We start from the raw sequence: 26,025 nt of genomic DNA, 5'->3' as shown, positions 1-26,025 counted from the left end.
TGATGTTGTGGGGGTGGAACTGGACTCTCTGACGGTGGTGTCTGAAAAGAGGATGCTGTCCAAGTTGCATGCCATCTTGGACAATGTCTCCCATCCACTCCATAATGTACTGGTTAGGCACAGGAGTACGTTCAGCCAGAGACTCATTCCACTCAGATGCAACACTGAGCGTCATAGGAAGTCATTCCAACCTGTGGCCATCAAACTTTACAACTCCTCCCTCAGAGTGTCAGACACCCTGAGCCAATAGGCTGGTCCTGGACTTATTTCCACTTGGCATGATTAACTTATTATTTAATTATTTATGGTTTTATATTGCTATATTTCTTCACTATTCTTGGTTGGTGCAGCTGTAACGAAACCCAATTTCCCTCGGGATCAATAAAATATGTCTGTCTGTCTGTCTGTCTTCAACACTCTCGTCAGTTCATTGGCACATGTTTTCAGAGCACTATGAGGTACACCTGATGCCTTGTGACGGTTCACCCTCATGAAAAAAGTTGTGACATCACCCTCCAGACAGAGATTCCAGAGTCACCTGATGCCGCAGGGATTTGCATAGATGTAGTTTTATCCTCCATTTCAAAACATGCATAAAAGGTGTTTAGCTCATCCAGGAGTGAAGCATCATGGCCATTCATGATGTTAGGTTTCACCTTGTAGGAAGTAATGGCCTGTAAACTGGCATACATCCGAATCTGTCTCTAACTTCAATCGATTTTTCCCTCTTAAGATAGCCTGCTGTATTTCATACCTGGACCTCTTGTGTAGTTCTGGATCACTGGTCTAAAATGGCATATATCAACTCACATACCTCTTGGTTCATCCATGGCTTTTACCCACATCAATGTCAAAATTTGCCTGCCTGTAGTTTCCTGGTTTGTTTTTGCTACCCTTTTTAAACATTGATACCATGTTAACCATTTGCCAGTCGTCCAGAACCTCATCCATGGCTAGAGCTGAAGCAGAGGCCCCTGTCGTTTCTTCTCCAGCTGTCCACAAGGTCCAAGGATGCACCAGGTCAGGTCAGGCCCTGGAGATTTATCCACTTTAATGCACTATAATGCCTCCAATGTCTCCTCCCTGCTAATTTCCACTTGGCATGATTAACTTATTTTTTTTGCTAATTGTACATGGTCTAAGACATCACTACTTATTTTCCCCATTTCTTTAACTTCCATCATTTTTTCCACAGCAGCAATTGAAGAGAAATATACATTAAACATCCGACCCATTTTCTTTAGCTCCACGCAAAAACAGCCTTGCTGATCTTTAAAGGAACTATTTTCTCTCTAGCCACCCTTTTACTCTTAATATACCAATTGACTCTCATGGGATTTTGCTTCACTTTGCCTGCTGGACCCTTCTCACATCCTCCTTCTGCCCTTCTAACTTCTTACTAATACAAGGGAAAACAATAACAAAAGCCTTGCCTTGTCTTGTCCGTACTGCACCAACCACCACCACTGGACTATAAACGTGCAGTCCCTCATGCGTGCAGTTGTAATTTAAATTGCGGTGTTTAAGAGCAGCGATTTGAAAGTTTTACTATCAGTGGCAGAGTTAACGTGTGGCGGCAGGGAGTTCCAAACTGGAATGGCCCTAGAGTACAGTGAGTAGCGGGAGCAGTCCTTGTTGGTCTGGATGGTCTTGTAGTTCAGGGGCTGGTCTTGTCCGGTTGCTGGTCTGTTATTCTGGTTACACAAAAGGTGACTAATGCTGGATGGAGTTAATGAATGAGTTTCCCTGTAAGTTGTAGTAAGCCTGGCTATTGTGCGGCGTCTTTGGAGGGTATCCCATTTGAGGTCAAGAAGCATATCTGTAATACTACTGGTCTTTCTATAATCACTGGTTACAAACCTGGCAGCTCTTCTCTGGACTTTCTTAAGGTTATTGATGTGGATGGTTTGGTAAGGATCCCAAATGGCACTACAGTATTCCAGTCTTGGACGGACGAGAGTTTTATAAGCAATTTCTTTTGTGGTTTTTGAGCAATTCCAAAAGTTACGCCGTAGAAGGCCAAGGATTTCATTGGAACTCGAAATGGTTTGGTTGATGTGTTTTGCCCGGCTAAGGTTATCTGACAGTTCAATGCCCAAGTAGGAGTGATGTTTTACTTCCTGGAGTGCAGCATTTCCCATGAAGTACTGATGATGGTAAAATTTTTTCTTGTGGGTCATTCTCATAATGTAGCACTTTGAGATATTAAATTTCATCTTCCAGAAGGACTCCCCCTTGCACAGCGAGTTAAATGTCTTGTTGAAGGGTATTGCAGTCATGGAGAATTTATGGGTCTGTACAGAATCAGGTCATCGGCAAACAGTCTGACTTCAGATGTAACACAAGTTGGAAGGTCATTTATATAGGTTAACAAAAGTAGTGGCCCCAAGACAGTGCCCTGTGGTACTCCCAAAAACACTGGACAGCTAGATGAGGATTGCCCGTCAATTAATACCTTCTGGTGCCGTTTAGTTAGAAAGCTTTTGATCCAATCCTTAGTAGAGCCTCAGATGCCAAGATGGTCAAGTTTAGCTAACAGGCATTGATGTGGTACAGCATCAAAAGCTTTACTAAAATCCATTATGCAAAGGTTAATTTGACTCTTTGCATTCAGAATCTGGGCTAGATCATTAACGAGTCCGGCTAACTGTGTTTCACAAGACCATCTTCTCATAAATCCATGCTGTCTGTTGGAGAGAAGTGAGAATCTCTCCAGATGATCCATAATATTGCTGTGAATAATGTGTTCTAACTGCTTGCTTGCAATACAAGTAAGTGACACGGACAGTAATTAGATGGTAAAGAATGAGGTGTTACAGTTAACAAGAAAGTGCAGTGCAGTCAAACAATAAGGTGCAAGACCATAACAATGTGGATTGTGAGATTTCATCATACTAAAGGGCTGTTAACAGCAGGCTAGAAGCTATCCGTAAACCTTGTGGTGTGTGCTTTTTGGCTCCTGTACCTTCTGCTCGATGTGTGTGGGGGGGAGGGGGGGAAGAGAGAATTTTTGGGGTGGGTGAGTCTTTGATTACGTTGACTGCTTCATCGAGGCAGCGAGTAATGTAGACAGTGTCCGTGAAGGGGAGGCTCATTTCTGTGACGTGTTCTGCAGTTTCTTGCAGTCATGGGCAGAGCAGTTGCCATATTAGCCATGATGCATCCTGATAAGATGCTCTCTATGGCGCATTGCTAAAAATTGCTGAGACTCAAAGGATTCATGCCAAGCTTCTTTAACCGCCTGAGGAAGTTGAGTCACTGGTGCACTTTCTTGTCTATGTATGATAGCAAGTTAATTTGCATTGTATCAGGAAGCCTGTGTGCAGTGTGACATTGCCTTCAATGTAAAGAGAACATTGCTGTACAGTGCAACACAGTGTTCATTGGAAGCAGATTTAATCCTACTAATCCTTTCACACTGTGACACAGGTTTTAGCAAGTACTTATACGTAGCTGAAGCATTCTCTGATGGAAGATTTGATATAGCTTACTCTTCTGTCATTTAACAGAATGATGATGTCAGGAAATGTAAAGGAATCTTGACCCAAATGCAGAGCCACAGAGACAATTTAACGGTGAGTGATAACTTTAACAATAAACTGCAAAAGAACAATCCGCGAGGGGCCATGAAACAAGAGAAGATGGATACTCAACACGACAAGACAACGAGGTAACTGAAGGCTAGGAACAAGCAGTGTACACTGGACCAATTTTCACCATCCTAGGTTCTGGAGATGCAGGTTCAGGTGGGTTGAGTGGTCAGTGGACAACGGGCTTGAGGCAGGACATGTGAAAGGTAGGTGTGATCCTGAGGGACAAGGGCAGCTAGAGATGGTAAGTGACTGGATTGATGTTATGGGTAATTCTGAGGGAAGCAATGAACCGGAATGCGAGCTTTCAGGAATCGGTACGCAGGGGAAGTTCTCAGATGGACAGCCAGGCACAGGCCCCTAGCCAGAGTAGTCAGCAGTTGGCCTGGTGGTAGTACGTGTGGATGGCAGCTAGGATGGCTCTCCATACTCTCTTCCAAGCATTCCAGCAGGGCCTGGGTGGACAGGACCTTCACCGGCGGCTCCGCTGTGGGGAGCAGCGGGGGTTGGTAGCCACGAAGCACTTCGAAGGGTGACATACCCATTGCAGAGTGGTGTGTAGATTGTGTGACAGTTCAGCCCAGAGTAGATACTTCTCCCATGTGGAAGGGTTAGGGTTGGCGAAGCAGCATGAAAACTTGTCCCCTTGCTGATTGGCTCTTTCTGACCGACCATTAGTCTGCAGATGATAGCCAGAGGACAAACTCACTGAGGTGAGGAGGAGGGAGCAGAGGGCTCACCAGAAACAGGAGATAAATTGTGGGCCCTGGTCCAACACAATGACCTGAGGGAAACCATGGAGGTGAACTACATGTTGCAGAACTAGGTCCACCATCTCTGTGGCAGATGGAAGCTTTGGGGGGCAATAAAGTGGGCTGCCTTGGAGAACCAGTCTGCCACTGATCACCATGGCCTCATTAGAAGACTGCAAACCCATGATGAAATACATGGCAATATGGGGTCACAAACATCAAGAGACCAGTAAGAGCCGCAGGAGCTCAGAGGGTTGCTGGTCAGATGAATTGAACTGGACACATTGAGGGCAGGCAGTGATGAACTGATGTAGATCTGCAATCATGGTGAGCCACCAGAACTAGTGACGCAGAAAATCCAGGATCCTGGATGGTTGGAAAGGGGTATGGAGTGGGCCCACTTGAGTGCCTCAGAGTGTACGGCCGCTGGCACATACATATGGATGTCAGGTGTGTTGACCGGAATAGGCGTGTGCTGTAGGGCCTGGTGGAAATGGCTCTCAAGATCCTAGACCATCGGGGTGAGGTTCTGCAAGGTTGGTCTGATGGGCTGAGGTGCAATCTTCATTTCAGCAGGGTCAAACTGTCATGACTGTATTGGTAGGAGATATGAAGTTGAGTTGCTCAATGAAGAGGGACCAGCAAGCCTGACATGAGTTGAATGGATATAAACTACTGGTGGTTAGTCCAGATCAGGAAGGGCTTGGTGTCTCCCATCAACCAATGTCTCCATTTCTCCAAGTCTCATTCATGGCTAGTAGCTCCCTGTCTCCTCTTCCATAACGACACAGTGTAGAGTTGGCACAAGGCTTCCTATCTGGTCCTCGCCGGGAGAGGATGGCTCCGGCACCCATGTTAGCTGTGACCACCTCTACCACAAAAGGTCTGGAGTAATCTGAATAGCAGAGAATGGGAACGGTGGTGAAGCGAATCTCAGCTCCTCAAAACTGTGGTCCGTGGCAGGAGAGCAGGTTCTCCTTGGTAGGTGACTTGGTGAGGGAGGTGAGATGAGTGGTGATTTGGCTGTAGTTTCTGATGAAATGGTAGTAGAAGTTGGAGAAGCCCAGGAGGTGCTGCAGCTGTTTGAAGGAGCGCGGTCGGGGCCATTCAGTGATGGAGCATACTTTCTCTGGTTAAGCCTTGGGGTGAAAGGACGCAACCCTGGAAGGAAGCGACTGGGATGTGGAACTGGCATTTCTCTAACTTGCAGTACGGTTGGTTTTCGAGGAGTTGAAGAAGGACTGATCAGACATGACAGGAATGGTCTTGGGGGTTCTTGGAGAAGATGAAAATGTTGTTGATGATGAAGAGTCCTGCACCGGCTGAAGACTGGGATGGTCGAATGAAGCCATACTGTAGTGATTCAGTGATGGAGTCATTCATGGCTTGGTCTCAGGAGGAGAAAGAGAGAAAAGACAACCTTGGGGAGGGGTGGTGCCCGGGATGATGTTAATAGCGCAGTTGTGCGGTCTGTGAGGCATCACCCTTTTACTGAAGGCGATGGCTAAGTTGTGGGAACTTGGTGAGGTTGAGGGCTTCACGGATTGACGGGGTGAGGTCAACTGAGATTGCAGGCAGGTGATCTGGCAGGTAGGTCCCAACTCAGCAGTGGACCAGATGACTAGGCGAAGTGAGAGTCTGAGTGGAGAGCCAGGGGTAACCCAAGATGACAGGAGTGTTTGGTGAGTCAATCAGAAGGAATCAGGTGGACTCATGGTGCTCTCCGATGCTCATGTGCACAGGCCCTGTGTGTGTGTGCTCTGACTATCCCAGACCGCAAGGGATGTCTGTCGATGGTTGTGATGCAGAAGGGGTGAGAGATAGGCTGGGTAGGCAGTCCAAGCTGCACACACAGAGTCTGGTCAGAAAGTTGCCAGGATTCACCTGAGTCTCCTGTGTTCATAGAACCATTGGGGTGTGGAAGAGGACAGACAGAGTTAGGCTATGGTGCTGGAATGAGGGCCCAGAGGGAGCTTACCAGATAGAAGGCCCCTCGTACCAGTGGTGCTGTTTTCTCAGAAAGCAGTGGGCATTTGATGCGTGGGTGATTGACAGTTCTGCAGTAAGCACACAAGTTGTTTCTCCACCAACGCTCACACTCTTGGGTGATTGAGGAAGCTCTCCCTAACTGCAAAGATTCTGGCGTCTTCGAAGATGAAGATCAGCCTGAAATGGTTCTGGAAATGGAACTGGAGTTCTGGCTGGTGATCTGGAGGGGCGTTCCATAAGACACTTGTCAATACAGAGGGCCAGAGTGATGAGGCTTTTGATATCAGTGAGCATCTCCTGGGTAGATAGCTCATCTTTCAAGCACCCTTATTGTAATAAGCCAGCAGCACTTCTGCATTACAGCCACACTCTGGCAAGAGGCACTGGAATCTGGGGCTCCATGGGAGGAGGTTGACTGATTCGGGCTTAACATAATGAAATGGAGATTTGGTTGAGAGTGGTGAGCAGATTGTCAATGGTTCCCTATTGCTTCTAGATTGTGTACTTGTATAGGTGGACAACTTCCTTTAGGCAGGCAAACTCTGCAGGGTCAATTGTTGACTCAGTCATCCTTTTAGGGAATATAGAGGAGGCTTGACCCAAGTACAGAGCAGTGGAGACGACTTAATGCTGAGTGATCACTTTATTAATAAACTGCAAAATAAAAAATCATGAGGAGACTACAAAACAAGAGAGAATAGGTACTTAACATAACAAGATAACGGAAGGCTAGGAGCAATTGGTTGGAATTGGCTAGTTTGAAGGGCAAACAAGTATTGTGGATGAGAGCTGGGTTTAAATAGGCTGCAGGTGATGAGTTGGAAATGAGTGGCAAGTGACTCCTCTTCACTGGGTGAGACTGAGAGGTGCCTGCCTGTGCAGCCACATTTTTAAATTTAAAAAATCTATTCACCCCTTAGAAATTGAAATTAATTTTGGTTGAAGTGATTCCACTTTCCAGAGTTCTTTCTGTATAATATTTTCATTCATGGCAGCTGCATTTAATAACTAAACACAAGAATGAATATAAACTTGTAATTGCTAACTCTTGGGGAGTTTATCAGTCTTAAACTTAATTAAATGTGAAAAGGAATGACTTGGCATGTTGTCTGTTGGAGTGAAAGGGTTAATAAAACAGTATGGAACCACTCAGTTTGCTGTGTGTATTTGCCTCTGGCTATGCTTTAGCATGAGCAGAAATTCACATTTGATCCAATGATCAGATTTCTTGTGGAATAAAATAGAAAAGGAATTGAGTATTAATCTGCTATCAAGAATTTGTTCTTCTTCTTCTGATTATCGTGTGGGATTCCTTGTGCCACTTCTACCAGTCCAATTAAAACACCAGGCATTCACTGTTCCCACCTGAGATTTTGAAGTAAGCACCTGAACACTTGACAGAAGCCTACATTTGATCAGCTCAAGTCCAACATACAAACTAGAAGGATTAGTTAGCCACTCAGACTCTTTAGTCAGTTCTGCCAAACAATAAATTCTGATTGCAGCATCAATGCTGCACTCCTATCCACCTCTGGTAACCTTTCACCCCTTTGCTTAGGAATAACTTCTTTAGCCTTAAATACATTCAATAATTTATTACTATTTCCTGAACTAAAATTACTAACTGATTATAAACAGCCACAGTTATGTCATTCACAGTTTGCTTATTTTCATTCGCTTATGTTTAATATAAGTTATTTGTTTATTTGAGTGTTTAAGCAATTACATCCCTTAAGTTATATTACTTTTTCTAATTCAAATCATTTGAATCTTGAATTGCTGTGGAGTTCAGGAATGCAAGATATTTTAGCTTTCAAAACTTATTAGTTTTTTTATCCCATGATGAGCACAAAACTTCATGTGGTGCAGGAGTGCATTGCAGGCAAGAGAGGAGCAAGATTGTGACAGATTGCTCTTGCAGTGTAAGAGTAATCAAATTTCAGACTCAGTGCTCCTCAAAGTGGATGGAGTTGTGAAGACAAGCATGTTGTCAAAGATGAAAGAGAAAGAGGGGAGGATTCAAGATTCAATGATACAAATTATATTTATTGTCAAAGTATGTACGCAGGATACAACTCTGAGATTTGACTTCCCATGGACAGCCACAGAACAAAGAAACACCATGGAACCCATTCAAAGAAAAACATCAAACCCCTAACATGCAAAAAAAGTGAACAAATTATGCAAACAGCAAAAAAGAGCAAAAAACGCAGAAAATAAAACATCAAGCCAGAAAGTCAATGAAACAGTCCATTAATAATCAATTTCAGCTCAGTTCAGTTTCAGCGCTGTGTCATCCGTCGACTGCAGACCACAGAGCCAGTCCATCCCAACATCCTGATCAAAATCACATAAAATAGCAACAGAAAAAAGGCTCCATCCGCACACTTGAGTCGAAACCTCGCTGAACTCCCTTGGAGTCAGCAAAGCAGCAGATCACTCAATCAGCCCGAAAATGCACCATCAAACTGCAGATCATGGGCTCCAATAGTAGCAGAATCCTATTTAAAAGAAAAATAAATAAAAGAGGTAAGTTTGTGATCTATCTGAAGGATGTCACCTTTGGTTGCATTGTCCGCTGGTGCCATCTTCTCCAGATTCTGTGTTCCGGGGAACCAGCTAGTGACACTATCGGCAATTAGCCCTTCACTTCATTGAAGTGAATATGGACAGAGATGGCACTGAATCTGACCTGTTTATACCTTTGCAAAAAGTCACCCGTAGCCTCAAATTGAGGACAAGGAGTGTAAAAATGAGCTTGCACACTAAAGTTCGCTCACTAGGAAAATATCTTCCAGCAGTGATTCTGTTGAATGTTACAAACTGCTCAATCAGGTAAGTCCATTTATTCCTAACAGTAGAAAACATTTGAAAGTGAAACTAGGTAAATTATTTCACACTGCTCAGTACAATGTAAAGTGTTTTTAGACTGACAACTGAATTTACCTATCATTTTACTTTGATGCAAAACATGTAAAAAAATAAAAACATATTGTCCTTCAAAACCCCAGGGTGTTTCGAAACACCTGCATCCACTGAGATATTCTGAGCAATTTTGCTCCTTTGTGCCTAGACAGGCTCATGGATTAATCCAAATACCCCAAAGGACCAATTCAGTACTCCCTATATGCTCTCGGGGTAATTTGCATCGGCCCTTTAATCTGCCAACCTTTGTGTCTTTGGGAGAAAACTGGAACACTCAGGGGAAACCCATGTGATCAGAGGAAGAGCTTACAGCCTCCACATAGACAACACCAGAGGATGTGGGAATAAACTGGAGCACCTGGAAGGAACCCACATGGTTTCAGGAAGAATGTACAAACTCCACACAGACAGCAACGGAGGTCAACATCAAGTCCAGGTCACTGGAACTGTGAAGCAGCAGCTCTACCAGTGGTGCTACTGTATTGCCCATCATGCTCTGGTGCAAAATTTGCCCACTTTCAGGGAGCAGTTGACTTACATTTACTCTTTCTGAAGTAGAGTTAAAATCCCATCCTTGGAAACAGGGAGGAGCCAATCCCCTTGAGTTCGGAGTTCCAACTCCTGACTGTTAGTCTGAGGAACCTTGTACTACTGGTGGTCAATATGTAATGATAAGGGTGGAATAATATGTGATGCCCAAAAAAATTGAATAGCCTTCTGGTAATTAGCACTGTCTGCTTGTGTTTGACTGGTCTCCCTCTTGCTCGCTGCTGCCAGAGAAAGGTTCAGGCATGTTGGGTCTTGGCAAAGGTTTGTGGATTGGACTTGTTTTGCGAGGACTCTACAGTTCATGTTATACGTGTTTCTATTTCTGGGTACTCCTTTCTTTATTGCTATTTTGTGCAATTTATAACAGCAGTGAATGAATGACGCAGCACTGAACTGAAATGAACATTCCTAGACTGTTTCAAGGACTGCAGTTTAATGTTTAATATTCTATGTGCTATTTGCTCATTTTTTGCCACTTATGCAATTTGGGTTTTTTTAATGCATTGGGGTTAAATGTCTCCTTTGAAAAGGTTCCACGGTGTTTCTTTGTTTCCTGGCTGTCTGTGGGAAGATGACTCTCAGGGTTGAATACTACATACATACCTTGGTAATAAATGTACTTTGACAATCAGTGATTTTTGGCATACATGAGTGGTACACTTATTTGTGGCATTGACTGTGGAGGATCATTTGATGAGTTCTTTCAAAACAGTATTGATAGGTTTCTGAGTATTAAGGGAATTCAAGGATTTTGGGATAGTGCAGGAGGTAGTAGTAGAAGATCAAGGTCAAAGAAAAAAATGAGTATATTGTCATGTGCTCTAGTAGACGTATACACAAGAAAAACTTATTTCCAACAGAATACCTTGCACATAACATTAGATAAGCAGCACTTAAATTAAATTCAACAATTTACTGTCTACACAACTTTTACAAGTAAGAATACAATTTGAACAAAAATAAAATACAAATTCAATTGTGGTACAAAGTGGTCATGGTGTTGTTCTACTGAGGTAGTGATTAGGGCTGTGCCAGTTAGCTCCAGAATTGAATGGTTGAAGGGAAGTAGATATTCTTGAACCTGGTTGTGTGGAACTTCAGACTTCATTGCCTCCTGCCTGAAGGAAGCTGAGAAACTGAGAGAAGATGGCATGGCCCAGAAGGTGAGGATCCTTGATAGTACCTGTAGATGTTGTCTTCTTGAGGTAGCACCTGACTATCGATGGTGAGAAGGGGTGGGCCCGTGATGTAGTAGGCAGAGTCCAGCAGCTTTTTGCATGCCAGATCATAATGCAACCAGTCATCACGGTTACATCTGTAGAAATTTAATGATCTTTATGAATGGTGCAGCAACCTTGAAGTGCCAGATGGCTTCTATTTCTTATGTTCCCATGTACGGAGGACTGCTCATAAGTGTGACAGTGGTGCCTTCTTTGGGCAGGGGGTGGTGGCTGGAGCGTTGTGGTTGAGGTAACATAAAGATAGAATCTGAAATATCAGTCCATAAGAACAATAGTATGAGTGGAATGCCACCAAATCCTCTGTCCAAGCCTCACCCACAGACCGAGGCTCTGTCCCACCACACCCAGTCCAACTCAATCTCATTCTCAGCTACTCAAGCTGACAAGTGTGTAGCTAAGTGTAGCCCACAGGTCTCCACTCCTCTGGTCTAGCCACTTTGGCTGTCAGGCTCACACATACAGGCTCCTGGCAGTCTCTAACCTGCTAACAAGAGTCACCTGCCACTCATTTCCAATTCAACACCCCAACTCTCAGCCACAGTCCCTATTTCCCCATTGAAGGAGCCAGCCTCAACCTGTTGTTCCTAGCCTTCAGTTACCTTATTACCTGTGAGTTTAGAATCTGTTCTCTCTTGTTTTGTGGCCCCTTGTAGCTTGTTATTTTTAGTTTATTAGTGAAATATCATTTACTGCTAAATCACCTCCACCGCTCTGCTTTTGTGTCAAGCCTCCTTTATATTTCCTTACAGTGGCTGAACCTCTGCCTTCTTAAATTCAAGTCAAAGTCAAATTTGTTATCCAAGTACAAATATGTCACCATATACAGCCCTGAGATTCATTTTCCTGTGGGCACACTCAGCAAATCTATAGAATAGTAATCATAACAGGATCAATGAAAGATCAACCAGAGTGCAGAAGGCAACAAAATGTGCAAATGCAAATATAAATAAATGGCAATAAATAATGAGAACATGAGATAAAGAGTCCTTAAAGTGAGATCATTGGCTATGGGAACATTTCAATGATGACACAAGTTTTCAATATAATGGCCAAATTTCAGCAGCTTATTTTGATTATTTTCTGCAACAGCTCAATGATTTGTGACTAAGTGTTCCATTAATAATGTTATCATTTGTGTACATGAACCTCTTTCACTACCCAGAACACACTCTTCTTTCCCTTCTATATCCTAAAAAGGTGACTTGCTATTTGCCTTCACGGTCACGGTTTTCTTCATTCGCTCAATGTTGATGTTTCTATCTACACCACTGACAATGCCGTCTTTCTCTACATCCGGTTTACTCTCTGGTTTCCCATTCAATTATCTTAGTCATCATTAATTAAACAACAAAGCTGAAAGAAACCTGAAATTTAAAAAAAAACAAAAGTGTTTCAAGTCAGAGACCTCATTTTGCCTACGGTAGAGGGAACTCCTGTGCTCTTTAGTATATTGTACCCTGGGTTATTGAAGTTATTCTGTAAAATTTGGTTAATATCTCACCTAAGTTATAACATAGCACAGTGAAAGATGAAAATAAACGGAGACAGATGCTGCAGTCTGCGGGAGGAACTCAGCAGGTCGAACAGCGTCTGTGGGAGGACATGGGGAGGAATCGTGTGTGTGTGGGAAGGGGTGTAAATGGCGAGATCCGCTGCCCCATAGGGATCTAGGGGTACCAGCAGTGCACCCTATACCACTTCTCAAATAAAGCCATCCAATCTCTCCTTTGAAACTTCTAAACACCACTCCAAAATATGATGCATGTGCTTAATTGAATTAGAAGCTTGCGCCAATAAAGAACACTTGTCGACTTCGGATTCAAGGTGCCGGTAACCCAGCTGAGTGTTTGCGCCAGGTTGTTAAGGATGACTGTGATAAAAGTCTGATTGTGAGAGTGCAGTGTTTCAATTGTATTTAAGTGCGAGGTATGGTTCTCTGAAACACAACTGTGTCCTGTGAATCAATGGCGCTCTGAAAGAAAGTTCAAGTTCTTGCAGTTTCATTCCCGGCCCTTCCCACCCACAGTACAAAGTCCACAGACGTTTGGGAAAATCCAGTATGGAGAAAATAAACCTTCATACTACGCAGAGCTCAGAGCTTTCTAAAAATGAATGTGATACAGCTGAGCATTAAACAACAGAGATAATGTAATGAGGAAAGGAGTCGTCGGTGCGTTTAGACTTTCTGTGAACAGATCTAATAGACTGTGGGGAAAACCCGTTTGATCACATTCTCGCTAGGTGCCACCTTTCCTGAACTGACAATTGCGAAACCTCCTGCCGCTGCTCGGTATGTGCGTGTTTCTGCTTTGAAAGGAACAGGAAGGGTGCTGGGTTTCATGACTTGTGTTTGCCTGGTCGGCGCTCGGAGAGTTAATGCAGAGGTGTCCTGTTAACAGAGGGAGGAGAGTCCAAAGCGCTTGCGGGGGAGGAGCTGGTGAAACGACCCGAGCGAGCCGAGGCTTCGGGCGCACTGTTCAAGGCGTCACCCCGTTCCCCCAGGTGGATGAGTCTGCACACAGCGAAAAGAAACCTCCGTTGACTGAAATCACAGCGGCCACCAGACTGTGAGTCGGTTCAACTTCTCTTAAGTGTACCGGGTTCCTGTATGAAGGTTTACCGTCGCCTAAATTACAGCCCTATAACAGTGTAACCGAACGCGGACAGTTCAGGGCTGTCCAAACCTACATGTTATATGATGTCTCGAAATACCCTGCAGCTTCTCAGGGATTTGAAACAACTTCACGACTGAATCCTACGTTAGAGGAAAGTGTTTATATATTCCTAAAACAGCCTGCATTATAATGACTTGATTTTGTAATGTGTTAACTTTGAAGTTTTAGTTGAGTTTATTGGCTGAAACCGGTTGCTCTAAATTTATCCATAAAATGTTTACCCTTACTTCTGAATCGTATTTATTACCATTCAATCCATTTGGTACGTTTACACTCATATTTTGTTTCTGAGTTAATCTCGTGTTGCCGTATTTTGTTATTTAATACATCTGGCTGGTTGCTAACAACTCGACGGGGAACTGAGTGCAGTGAGTCAAGGTGACAGAACGCTGACAGTAATTTAAGAAATACGGTCAGCTCAGCAAAAATTACCGTAGCAAAGGAGGGGGTGGGGGGAATGTGATCTCGAGATGCGCTTTGTGTATGTCCGCGGTGGGACCAGATGCCAAGTGTTCCTCCTTCAAGGTCTGGTACTCTCCACGCCGTGAAGGTGCCAGAAACGCTGTTCCCAGCTGTGTATTTCTCAGTGTGGAGTGTGGCATCTTTCATTGATTCTATTTTTTGTTTCTTGTTTTTGCTGTGTATGCCTGCAAGAAAATGAATCTCAGGGTTGTACATTGTGACAAATATACTTTGATAAATTTACTTTGAACTTGCGCCAAGTTGGAGGGCCACGAAGTAGGGGTTAAAGGGCCTCCTGGTGTGAGACTGGTCACTAACTCTGTTGTTGCAGTAATTGTTGCTCGTGACCACTTTCAGTGACACTGGGTTTTGTTTAAAGAAATTTGAAATTCCTAAACTGTGTACATGATAGATTTCCTCGGGTGCAACGCTGTTGTTCATTGATACCGAGACAAGTGCACTCCGCATCACGGCGGCAAATCACCTTCTCTCCAGTTCCGTGATACTGGGTGTGGTGAACTACGTATACCTGTCTGGACACGCCCCTCTGCTGACTGCTCCTGTGGCCCCTCCCACAGACCCCTGTATAAAGGCGATTGGAGGCACTGCTCCTCCCTCAGTCTCCAGGATGTTGTGTGGTGGTCTCTTGCAGCTAATAAAAGCCTATCGTTCACCTCCTGTCTCCGAGAGTTATTGATGATGCATCACTGGGCAGCTGCAGGTTCAGGTCAAATTAAGAGTGAAGACCAGGAATATATGAAACCAGGAACGCTCTGGTGGTAGAGACCTTGCTCTGCGCTAACTACTTGTAGTCATTTCACTATAGAAAGAGTACTATCCAGGTGCATCACCACGTGGTATGGCAACTGCTCTGCGCAAGAGCGCAAAAGGTGCTGAGTTGTGAACACATCGCTGTCGATCGGCAAACCAGCCTCCTCTCCATTGACTTGGTCTACACTTCCCTAAGCACTGGTAAAGCAGCCAAATCATCAAGGATGCTTTCCTACCAGGGGTTCCCAACCTTTTATTTATGAAACCTTGAAACCTTACCATTAACCATGGGGGAGGGGGTGCTGTAGACCCCAGTTTGGGAACCCCTGCACCCCTCCCATAGCACAGAAGATACAAAAGCTCTAAAGCAGATAACAGCAGATTTGAGGACTGTTTCTATCCCCTATTTAAAGACTCTTAAAGGGATCTTTCATAAGCTAAGGATGAATTCCAGATCTCCCAATCAACCTCAATAGGACCATTTGATTCAGATTCTAACCTCACTCCTTCTGAACGCGATTCTTTCCACTCTTTCCGCACTAATCCTAACCTCACTATCAAACCCACAGATTAGGAGGGTGCTATAGTAGTTTGGCGGACTGACCTCTACCTTACTGAGACCGGGCGACAGCTGTCAGGCACCACCCACTAAGGAGCACCAGGCCAATGTCTCCCACACCATCGCCAACCTTATCAAATCTGGGGATCTCCCCTCCACTGTCAGCAACCTCTTAATTCACTCAGCCCGCACCTCCCATTTCTCCCTTCTTCCAAGATCCACAAGACTGCCTGTCCAGATAGATCTATTGTTTCTGCTCGTTCCTACCCCACCGAACTTGTATCTGCATTCCTCGACTCTATTTTATCCCCCCTAGTTCAGTTCCTTCTACATAGTTCCGTGACATTTCACACGCTGTCGATCTTTTCAATGACTTCAAGGCCCCTGGCCCCGATTGTCTCATTTACACTATAAACGTCTAGTCCCTATTCGCCTCCGTTCCCCCACTAGGAAGGCTTTAAAGCTCTTCATTTCCTTCTGGACACCAGACCCAACCAGTTCCCCTTACCCAGAACTCTCCTCCCTCTCAATTTCTCCTTCGTCTCCTCCCACTTCCTTCAAACAAAACATGTAACCATGGGCACTCGCTTGGGTCCAAGCTATGCCTGCCTGTTTGTCGGCTACGAGGAACAGTCCATGTTCCAAGCCTACACTGGTGTCTGTCCCCCACTTGTCCTACGCTACATCTACGACTGCATTGGTACTGCTTCCTGCGCCCATGCGGAGCTGATCGACTTTGCCTCCAACTTCCACCTTGCCCTCAAATTTACCTGGTCCATTTCCAACACCTCCTTCCCCTTTCTCGATCTCAGTGTCTCCATCTTCGGAAACTATACCTCTTAAAACGCCATTTCCTTCTCTCAGTTCCTCCGTCTTCGCTGCATCTGCTCTCAGGATGAGGCTTTTCAATCGAGAACGAAGATTTCTTTTTCAAAGAAAAGGGCTTCCATTCCTCCACCATCAATGCTGCTCCCAACCACATCTCTTCCATTTCACACACGTCTGCTTTTGTCCCATCCTCCCAGCACAACAGGGATAGGGTTCCGCTTGTCCTCAGCTACCAAGCCACCAGCCTCCGCATCCAGCACATAATTCTCTAGAACCTCCGCCGTCTCCAACGGGATCCCACCATCAAGCACATCTTTCCCACCTCCTGCTTTCCACTGGGATAGCTTTCTACATGACTCCCTTGTTCACCCTCACTGATCTCCCTCCTGGTACTCATCCTTGAAAGCGGAACAGGTGCTACACCTGCCCCTACACCTTCTCCCTCACTACCATTCAGGGATCTAAACAGTCCTTCCAGGTGAGGTGACACTTCACCTGTGAATCTGTTGTGGTACTCTATTGTGTCCGGTGTAACCTCCTGTATATTGGTGAGACCGGATGTACATTGGGAGACCACTTCGCCAAGCCAGAAAAAGCAGGATCTCCCAGTGGCCACCCATTTTAGTTCTACTTCCTACTCCCATTCCAACATGTCAGTCCATGGCCTCCCCTACTGTCACGATGAGGCCACACTCAGACTGGAGGAGCAACAAGTTATATTAAGTCTGTGTAGCCTCCAACCTGATGGCATGAACATGATTTCTTGAACTTCCGGTAATTGCCACCCCTCCCCCCCCACCATTCTCCATTCTTGTTTCCCTCTCTCACCTTATCTATTTACCTGCCCACCTCCCTCTAGTGCTCTTCCCCTTCCATTTCTTCCATGGTCTTCTGTCCTCTCCTATCAGATTCCCCCTTTTCCAGCCCTATATCTCTTTAACAAATCAACTTGATGAAGGGTCTTGCCCCGAAATATCAACTGTTTTCTCTTTTCCATGCCTGGCCAGCTGAGTTCCTCCAGCATTTTGTGTGTGTTGCTCTAGCGTTTGGCTCTTTGATCCTATTTGTTTACCTGTATTTTCTCTGTAACTGCAACAACTCTTTTCTAACTACCTGGATGTATGACATGACCTACCTGAATGGCATGCAGACAAAAGTTTTTCACTGTACGGGTGGCAATAATAAACCAAAGTTGCCAGTGTTATTCATATTTGTCATGGTCAGACTTTGGTCGTGTCACTTGTCATAACGTATTGCTGGGACTGTCCCTGTGATGAGCTGAGTTAATACAGTCAATGGCTATACCAGAAACATCCCAGGTTGATTTAAGTGATGTGTGTCACGGAGGAAGCTGAATCAGCCACTGGCTGTGGAGTTTCAATGGCTGCTCCTCTGCCCTGTCTGTGAGACACTTAATTTCACTCCACATTTAATCCCAATCGTTCGTTTTTTATGTGCCATGTCATATGACGTCAGTGATCATGATTGTTCTTGGCAAATTTTTCTACAGAAGTGGTTTACCCTTCAGTGATTGTCTGCCTGGTGTCAGTGGTCACATAACCAGGACTTGTGACCATCGTTGTGGGGCTAAGCAGGTGTTGCACCTTCCCCAAGGGTGACCTATAGACTAGTGGAGGGCAGGAGTGCCCTTTAATAGAGACTTATCTCCACCCCCCACCAATCCTAATGAACCATCAATTTTTCTCAGGATGGGGCAGAATTCTATGGTCTTCCTCAACACTCCCTGGGCTGAAGAAAAAATAGAGAAAACCATTTGCCATTCCTGAGGCTGTTCAGTAACTTGCTGGGTAAGGAGCCATTAAAGCCAGGTAAAGAGATTCCCACTGTGGTTGAATATCATCCTGAACCTCACTGCCAAGGCTGCCACATGACTAGTAACCTTTGGGTTAAGGAACCAGGAGGTGACCAACATCTGTGTGACCACAGCCCATCAAAAATTAATCTGAATAACAGGAGAAGATTAGTGGAAAAGAGACTCCAGTGGCAAAGTCTACTCTAGAGAAATGATTAGCAAATAATATATTCAAGACTATAATGTCATTAACGTGGCTCAAGTGACATCATGAGAGGCCTGAATAAAGCTGTACCAGATTATAAATGTCAGGTGAATTCTGACATTAGGTTACATGCTAGTAATTACTCCCTTCTGTTTGTTATTTTGCAAGAAATATATGTTGCACAGCTGAGTTTGTGCCATTTATTACACTGTTCCCCTTGACTCTACCTCTGGCGCCACAGTAGCATAGCAGGTACAGCGACACTATTACGACTCGGCATCAGAGTTCAGAATTCAATCCCAGCATCCTCCCTGTGGAACACATGGGTTGTCTCTGGGTGCTCCGGTTTCCTCCCGCAGTCCAAAGACGTACAAGTTGGTAGGTTAATTGGTTATTGTAAATTATCCTGTAATTAGGCTAGTGTTAAATTGGGGGTTGTTGGACGGTATGGTTCAAAGGGCTGAAAGAGCCTGTTCTGTACTGTACCTCAATAAATAAATAGCTGCATGAAGTGGTGAAATTATGAAATCATTCCATAGCTCAGTGATGAATTTTGTGCAAAGTGTTGAGGTTACGTGCAGCAACGGTCTAACGCTGCTGGTAATGGTGATGGACAAGGCATGTTAAATGTCAGTTATGCTTCGGTGAAAGCTTGATAGATACTCTGAAGAAAGGCAAAGGTTACACAGCACTTACACTCATCAACTATCCCTAAAGTAGTCAATTTGACCATAGTCTGCTGTGAAAATCTGCAGATGCTGGAAATTCAAAAAACAGAAAATATGGAAAGTGCACAGGCAGTCGGTCAGTGCCTACAGGGAGAGAAACGGAAGCAATGTTTTGTGTCAAGAACTAGCAAAATGAGAAGAAACGGATTTTTAAGTTGCAGAGAGGGGAAAGGGTGGAGAGAACGGAGAGAATGTTGGTGATCGACCAATGTGTCAAAGTAACAATTCAAGTAGATCGAGGCTGAAGGAAAAAAGTGACATGAATTGAAACAGAGGTACAGCCACATTTGTGCAGGGAGGTAGAGATTGACAAATAGGTTGCAGACAATTGCAAGATTACAACATCTGACGTTGGAATTAAACTCTGAACTCCAATGTCCTGTGCTGTAATAGCATCATGCTAACCACCACACTACCCAAATGCCGCATTCCCACCAGCAGAAGATGCCTGAAGGCCTACAGCAGCTGGCAAATCCATCCCAAATATTTGTACATATGGGGTATCCATAAGTCAGGTGTTCATAACCTGCGGAGGAAAGGAAATTATTAACTTTGTTGTTGTCCATATGTCTACATAATACCTGGACAAAAGATGAAGTAGTGTTCCTTGAGTTTACATTGGAGTAAAGAAGGAAATTGGAGTGGAACTAGATGAAGAATTGAAGTGCCAAATGACAGGAAGCTAAGGGTCACCCCTGCTGATCACACAGGGATACCCTGCAAAAACATCAGCTAATCTGAATTTTGTCTTTCTGTTGTGGATGAGATCACGTTGTGAGTACCAAATGCAACATGCTGAATTATAAGTGCAAGTGTATTGCTGCTTCACCTGGAAGGAGTGTTTGGGTGCCCAGAAGTGGGAAATGAAGAAGAGAAGAAGTATGGTTAGTAGAAGTGGAAGTGTGGACCAAGGAGTATGGAGAGAACAGTTTTTTTGGAATAGTGAAAGAAGAGGGTAAGGGACTAAGTTAAATGTGGTGGAAATTATGGAGAATTATTAACTAAATGAGATGGAGATTGATGAGGTGGAAGGTATGAATGGGAGAAACCCTACCCTTCCTCTGACCAGGAATTGAGTGTGTGAGAGTAATGGAAAGGAAATAGAAGGGCACTCTGGAGATGAAGAGCCTAATCAGCTCTGGCAGAGTGAAAGACCCAATTAAGGAGAAAAGAAGATAACTGGAGTACCTTCATGAAAAGTCTTTTTCAGTGCATGCACCTCCTGTACCTATTAAAGTGGTCACTAAGTGTATCTTTATAGCCCATCCACTTCAAGGTTCAATGTGTTCTGCATTCAGAGATGCAACTACTGTTGTAACTTGTGGTTATTTGAGTTACTGTCACCTTCCTGTCAGCTTGAACTAATCCGGCCATTCTCCTCTCAACTCTGTCATTAACAAGACATTTTTGCCCACAGAACTGCCACTCACTGGACGTTTTTTTTTTGTTTTTCGCACCATTTTCTGTTTTTTCCTCAAATCACCCCATTTGGCACCAACCATCATTCCACGGTCAAAGTCACTTGGATCACACTTCTTTATCATTTTGATGTTTGGTCTGATCAACAACTGAACCTCTTGACCACGTCTGCATACTTTTATGCATTGAGTCACTGCTACATGATGGACTGATTAGATATTTGCACTAGCGCACAGGTGTACCTCCTAAAGCGGCTATTGGCCACTGAGAGTTTGTGATGGAGATGACAAACCTAGGAGGATGGATCACAGACCATCCAGGCAGCATTAGTGCTATGTAACCTAGACAGCTCACAGATACAACAAAGAAACGGGCCCATTGCGTCTGCACCAATTATCAAACACCAATTTACACCAATCCTACATTTGTCCCATTTTATTCTTATCATATTCAAGTAAACTCCCTACTGCACCAGATTCTACACTCACCTTCTACATACTGAAGGCAATTTACAGCAGCTCATTAACCGATCCAGCTCCACAGCTGTGGATTGTGGGAAGAAACCCAGACGGTCACCGGGAGAACATGAAAGCTCCACACGGATAGTGCCAGAGGTCATTGGAGTTATGAGGCAGCAATTCATTTTGCTCTGCCGCTCTGTGCTGAGTGCTTCTTGCTTTGTTGCTGTTTTGTGGGATCTCGCTGTGCACAACTTGGCTATGGGTTCCACAAACAGTGTAACAACAAGGATGCATTGTTGGAAAATATTTCAACAAATAAAATGTACAAATTGAAGTGGCTGTGCAAAATGCATTATGGGTGTTCCTTTGAATGGGAAGTGGATTATGATATGTTTTAGCAAAAAAGAGCTGTTTGTGTGTAAATCAAAGATACAAATCCCAAGGAGTCACCGGCATTACAGCAATAATTTGTAAATCCTGGTATTACAACTGTGACTTTCATAGATACTGATGGCCATGAAGTGCTTTGAGATAGCTTGAGGTTCTTAAAATATTACAGAAACAAAGGCATTATTCCTTTTCCAGATAGTATTTGCATTGTAGCTATTGAGATAATGCCCTGCTGATGGGCTTCCAGGGAAGCTTAAATTCTGGGAGACTGATGTTAAAATTGCCTCTGTGTTTTTCCTCAAACCTTCCCTGGCTGAGCCCGGTGGAGAATGCTTAGGAAGATGCAATGTTATTTGCTGGCTATCCAATGCTCACTCTTGAGGTCTGGAAAGAGCTGGTCTTGGGATGCAGGAGCTTGTTGTCTTTGCTTCACTCTTTCATGAGATGTGAGCATCACTAGCAAGGGAGAAGTAATTCTTCATTTTTATTAGCTTTTAACTGAATGGATTTTTTTTTCAGAAGACAATTAAGAGTTAAGTATGCTGTTGTGGACTACAATTTCCTTTTGACCAATATAGCTAAGAATTCTAGTTTCTTTCCCAGTGGGAAATCAAATAGATTGTTGCAAAATTCCGATGCAGTTGTGGTTCATAGAGTTATATATGACAGAAGCAGGTCCTTCCTCTCACTCATCCAGACTGGTCAAGGTGCCTTCCAGTGCTAGTTCCATTCGCCTGCACCTGGCCCAGATCCCTCTAAACCTTTCCTATCCATGAATCTACTTTATTAATTGGATTTAAATATCCCACCTGCCATGATAGGATTTAAACTCACTTCCTCAGATCATTAATCTAAGCCTGAGACATGGTTATACATTAGTGAATTACAGGTGCCATCCACTGCTATAACCCAGGAAGCATTATAGAAATTTCATTAACATTATCTATTCAACAGCATCTTGAGTTCAGGTGTGACTTCATCAGGGTGAAATTGGTCAAGTATCATGTGGCAAAATCATCAGTGATTTGGTTATGTGGGGTCATTGAGAGATAGTGAAGTAACAGGCCGCTTGCCCCACCGAGTCTTCACTCATCATTAACCACCCATTTACACTAATGCTGCATTAATCCCATTTTTATTTTCTCCACATTCTCATCAACTACACACCTCCCCCCCCCCCCACCCCCACCCCAAACCACCACAGATTCCACTAAACACCTATGTGCTAGGAACAACTTACAGTTTACAATTAAGAACAATTAACCACCAAGTGGCATGAGTTTAGAATTTAGGTGGAAACTGGAGCCACAGGAAGAGAATGCACACAGACAGCGGATCAAACCTTGGTCCCTGTGTTGCACACGCAGCAACTCTACTAGCTGTACCACAAAGCCGATATGTATTACATCTTGCCTGACGTTCCTTTCCATTAAATATTGACACAAAAGAGAAACAGGCCAGTGTTAAAAAGGCAGCTGATTTATTACTGCTGCTTTTATTTCTGTAGCCCAAGAGGAATTCCATTCCCAATGGGCAAAGTTGAATCAAGGTTCTTGTTCGTTTACAATGATCTCAAATTGCTGTTACTTTAAGACATTTTTGCTTTATGGGCTGCAGACAGTCCTCCTGCATACTGCAAGTCTATGAAACTCAGATGTGAGCACACAGTGGGCTTAACTACTGGAACACCAGCGGCCATCGTCAGGACACGAGCACTACATAGAGTCATAGGGAAGTGTGGCATTGAAAGAGGCCCTTCAGCCCATCTAGTCCATGCAGAAATCATTTAAACTGCCTACTCCCATCAACTTGCACTGGGACCATAGTCCTCCATATCTCTAATATCTATGTACATATCCAAACTTCCTTAAACATTGAAATCAAGCTCGCATGGACCACTTGCACTAGCAGATCATTCCACATTCTCATGACCCTATGAGTGAAGAAGTTTACTCTGATGTTCCCCTTAAACTTCTCACATTTCACCCTTAACTATTGACCTCTGGTTGTAGTCCCACCCAACCTCAGTGGGAAAAGCCTGCTTGCATTTACCCTATCTGTACCCCTCATAATTCTGTATACCTCTGTTAAATCTCTTCTTAATCTGCTAAGATTTAAAGAATAATGGGAGATTTTAATTTCCCCAGTATTATTTGGCAACTCCCCAGAGCAAGGGGTTCAGATGGGATGGAGTTAGTTAGGTGTGTTCAGGAAGGTTTCCTGACACAATATGTAGATAAGCCTACAAGAGGAGAGGCTGTACTTGACCTGGTGTTGGGAAATGAACCTAGACAGATGTCAGATCTCTCAGTGGGAGAGCATTTTGGAGATAGTGATCACAATTCTATCTCCTTTACCTTAGCATTGGAGAGGAATAAGAGCAGACAAGTTAGGAAAGTGTTTAATTGGAGTAAGGGGAAATATGAGGCTATCAGGCAGGAACTTGGAAACATAAGTTGGGAACAGATGTTCTCAAGGAAATATACGGCAGAAATGTGGCAAATGCTCGGGATATTTGCATGGAGTTCTGCATATATACATTCCAATGAGACGGAAAGGATGGTAGGGTACAGGAACCATGGTGTACAAATGCTGTTGAAAATCTATTCAAGAAGAAAAGAAAAGCTTACAAAAGTTTCAAAACACTAGCTAATGATGGAGATCTAGAAGATTATAAGGCTAGCAGGAAGGAGCTTAAGAATGAAATTAGGAGGGCCAGAAGGGGCCATGAAAAGGCCTTAGTGAGAAGGATTAAGGAAAACCCAAGGCATTCTACAGGTATGTGAAGAGCAAAAGGATAAGACGTGAGAGAACAGGACCAATCAAGTGTGACAGTGGAAAAGTTGCATGGAACCAGAGGAAATAGCAGAGGTACTTAATGAATACTTTACTTCAGTATTCACTACGGAAAAGGACCTTGACGATTGTAGGGATGATTTTCAGTGGACTGAAAAGCTTGAGCATATAGACATTAAGAAAGAGGATGTGCTGGAGCTTTTGGAAAGCATCAAGTTGGATAAGTCAATGAGACCGGACAAGTTATACCCCAGGCTACTGTGGGAAGCAAGGGAGGAGATTGCTGAGCTTCTGGCAATGATCTTTACATCATCAATGGGGATGGGAGAGGTTCCAGAGGATTGGAGGGTTGCAGATGTTGTCCCCTTATTCAAGAAAGGGAGTAGAGATAGCCTAAGAAATTATAGACCAGTGAGTCTTACTTTGGTGGTTGCTAATTTGATGGAGAAGATCCTGAGAGGCAGGATTTCTGAACATTTGGAGAGGCATAATATGATTTGGAGTAGTCAACATGGTTTTGTCAAACACAGGTCATGCCTTACGAGCCTGATTGAATTTTCTGAGCATGTGACTAAACACATTGATGAAGGAAGAGAAGTAGATCTAGTGTATATGGATTTCAGCAAGGCATTTGATAAGGTACCCATGCAAGGCTTATTGAGAAAGTAAGGAGGCATGGGATCCAAGGGGACCTTGCTTGGTGAATCCAGAATTGGCTTGCCCACAGAAGGCAAAGAGTGGTTGTAGATGGGTCATATTGTGCATGGAGGTCGGTCACCAGTGGTGTGCCTCGGGGATCTGTTCTGGGACCCTTACTCTTTGTGATTTTTATAAATGACCTGGATGAGGAAGTGGAGGGTTGGGTTAGTAAATTTGTTGATGACACAAAGATCAGGGGTGTTGTGGATAGTGTGGAGGGCTGTCAGAGGTTACAGCGGGACATTGATAGGATGCAAAACTGGGCTGAGAAGTGGCAGATGGAGTTCAACCCAGGTAAGTGTGAGGTGGTTCATTTTGGTAGGTCAAATATGATGGCAGAATATAGTATTAATGTTAAGACTCTTGGCAGTGTGGAGGATCAGAGGGATCTTGTGGTCCAAATCCACAGGACACACAAAGCTGCTGCGCAGGTTGACTCTATGGTTAAGAAGGCATACGATGTATTGGCCTTCATCAATCGTGGAATTGAATTTAGGAGCCAAGAGGTAATGTTACAGCTATATAGGACCCTGGTCAGGCTGCACTTGGAGTACTGTGCTCAGTTCTGGTCACCTCGCTACAGGAAGGATGTGGAAACTATAGAAAGGGTGCAGAGGAGATTTACAAGGATGTTGCCTGGAATGGGGAGCATGCCTTATGAGAATAGTTTGAGTGAACTTGGCCTTCTCTCCTTAGAGCGATGAAGGATGAGAGGTGACCTGATAGAGGTGTATAAGATGATGAGAGGCATTGATCGTGTGGATAGTCAGAGGCTTTTTCCCAGGGCTGAAATGGGTAACATGAGAGGGTACATTTTTAAGGCACTTAGAGGTAGGTACAGAGGAGATGCCAGGGGTAAGTTTTTATGCAGAGAGTGGTGAGTGCATGGAATAGGCTGCCGGCGATGGTGGTGGAGGCGGATACAATAGTGTCTTTTAAGAGACTCCTGGACAGGTACATGGAGCTTAGAAAAATAGAGGGCTATGGGTAACCCTCGGTAATTTCCAAAGTAAGTACATCTTCGGCACAGCGTTGTGGGCCGAAGGGCCTGTATTGTGCTGTAGGTTTTCTGTTTCTATGTTTCTAATACAGTCCTAACTTATTCAATCTTTCCTTATAATTTGGGACCTATAAGGACCTTCATTTTTGCTATATGGGCTACAGTTCTTCTGC

At 44.1% G+C, this 26,025-nt stretch overlaps 1 protein-coding gene across 8 annotated transcripts in view; it reads left to right on the top strand.

The window, feature by feature from the left end:
• The window catches only part of LOC140741038 (supervillin-like), a 249,757-nt gene that overhangs the window by 59,362 nt on the left and 164,370 nt on the right, over positions 1-26,025 (top strand). For 5 of the 8 annotated variants that reach the window (XM_073070687.1, XM_073070686.1, XM_073070683.1 and 2 more), the window contains exon 1: positions 13,482-13,613. The exons of 2 other annotated variants lie outside the window; for them this stretch is intronic. The gene's annotated coding sequence lies outside the window, so the exon portion shown is untranslated. Of the gene's footprint in view, positions 1-3,556; positions 3,576-13,481; positions 13,614-26,025 lie in introns of those variants that run through there. One more of the 8 variants, XM_073070682.1, reaches the window with a different exon arrangement.

This window comes from Hemitrygon akajei, chromosome 18 (genome assembly GCF_048418815.1).
Source record: "Hemitrygon akajei chromosome 18, sHemAka1.3, whole genome shotgun sequence".
Classification (NCBI taxonomy): Eukaryota; Metazoa; Chordata; class Chondrichthyes; order Myliobatiformes; family Dasyatidae; genus Hemitrygon; species Hemitrygon akajei.
Note: the sequence above shows the minus strand (reverse complement) of the source record. Positions and strands in the feature narration are given on the sequence as shown.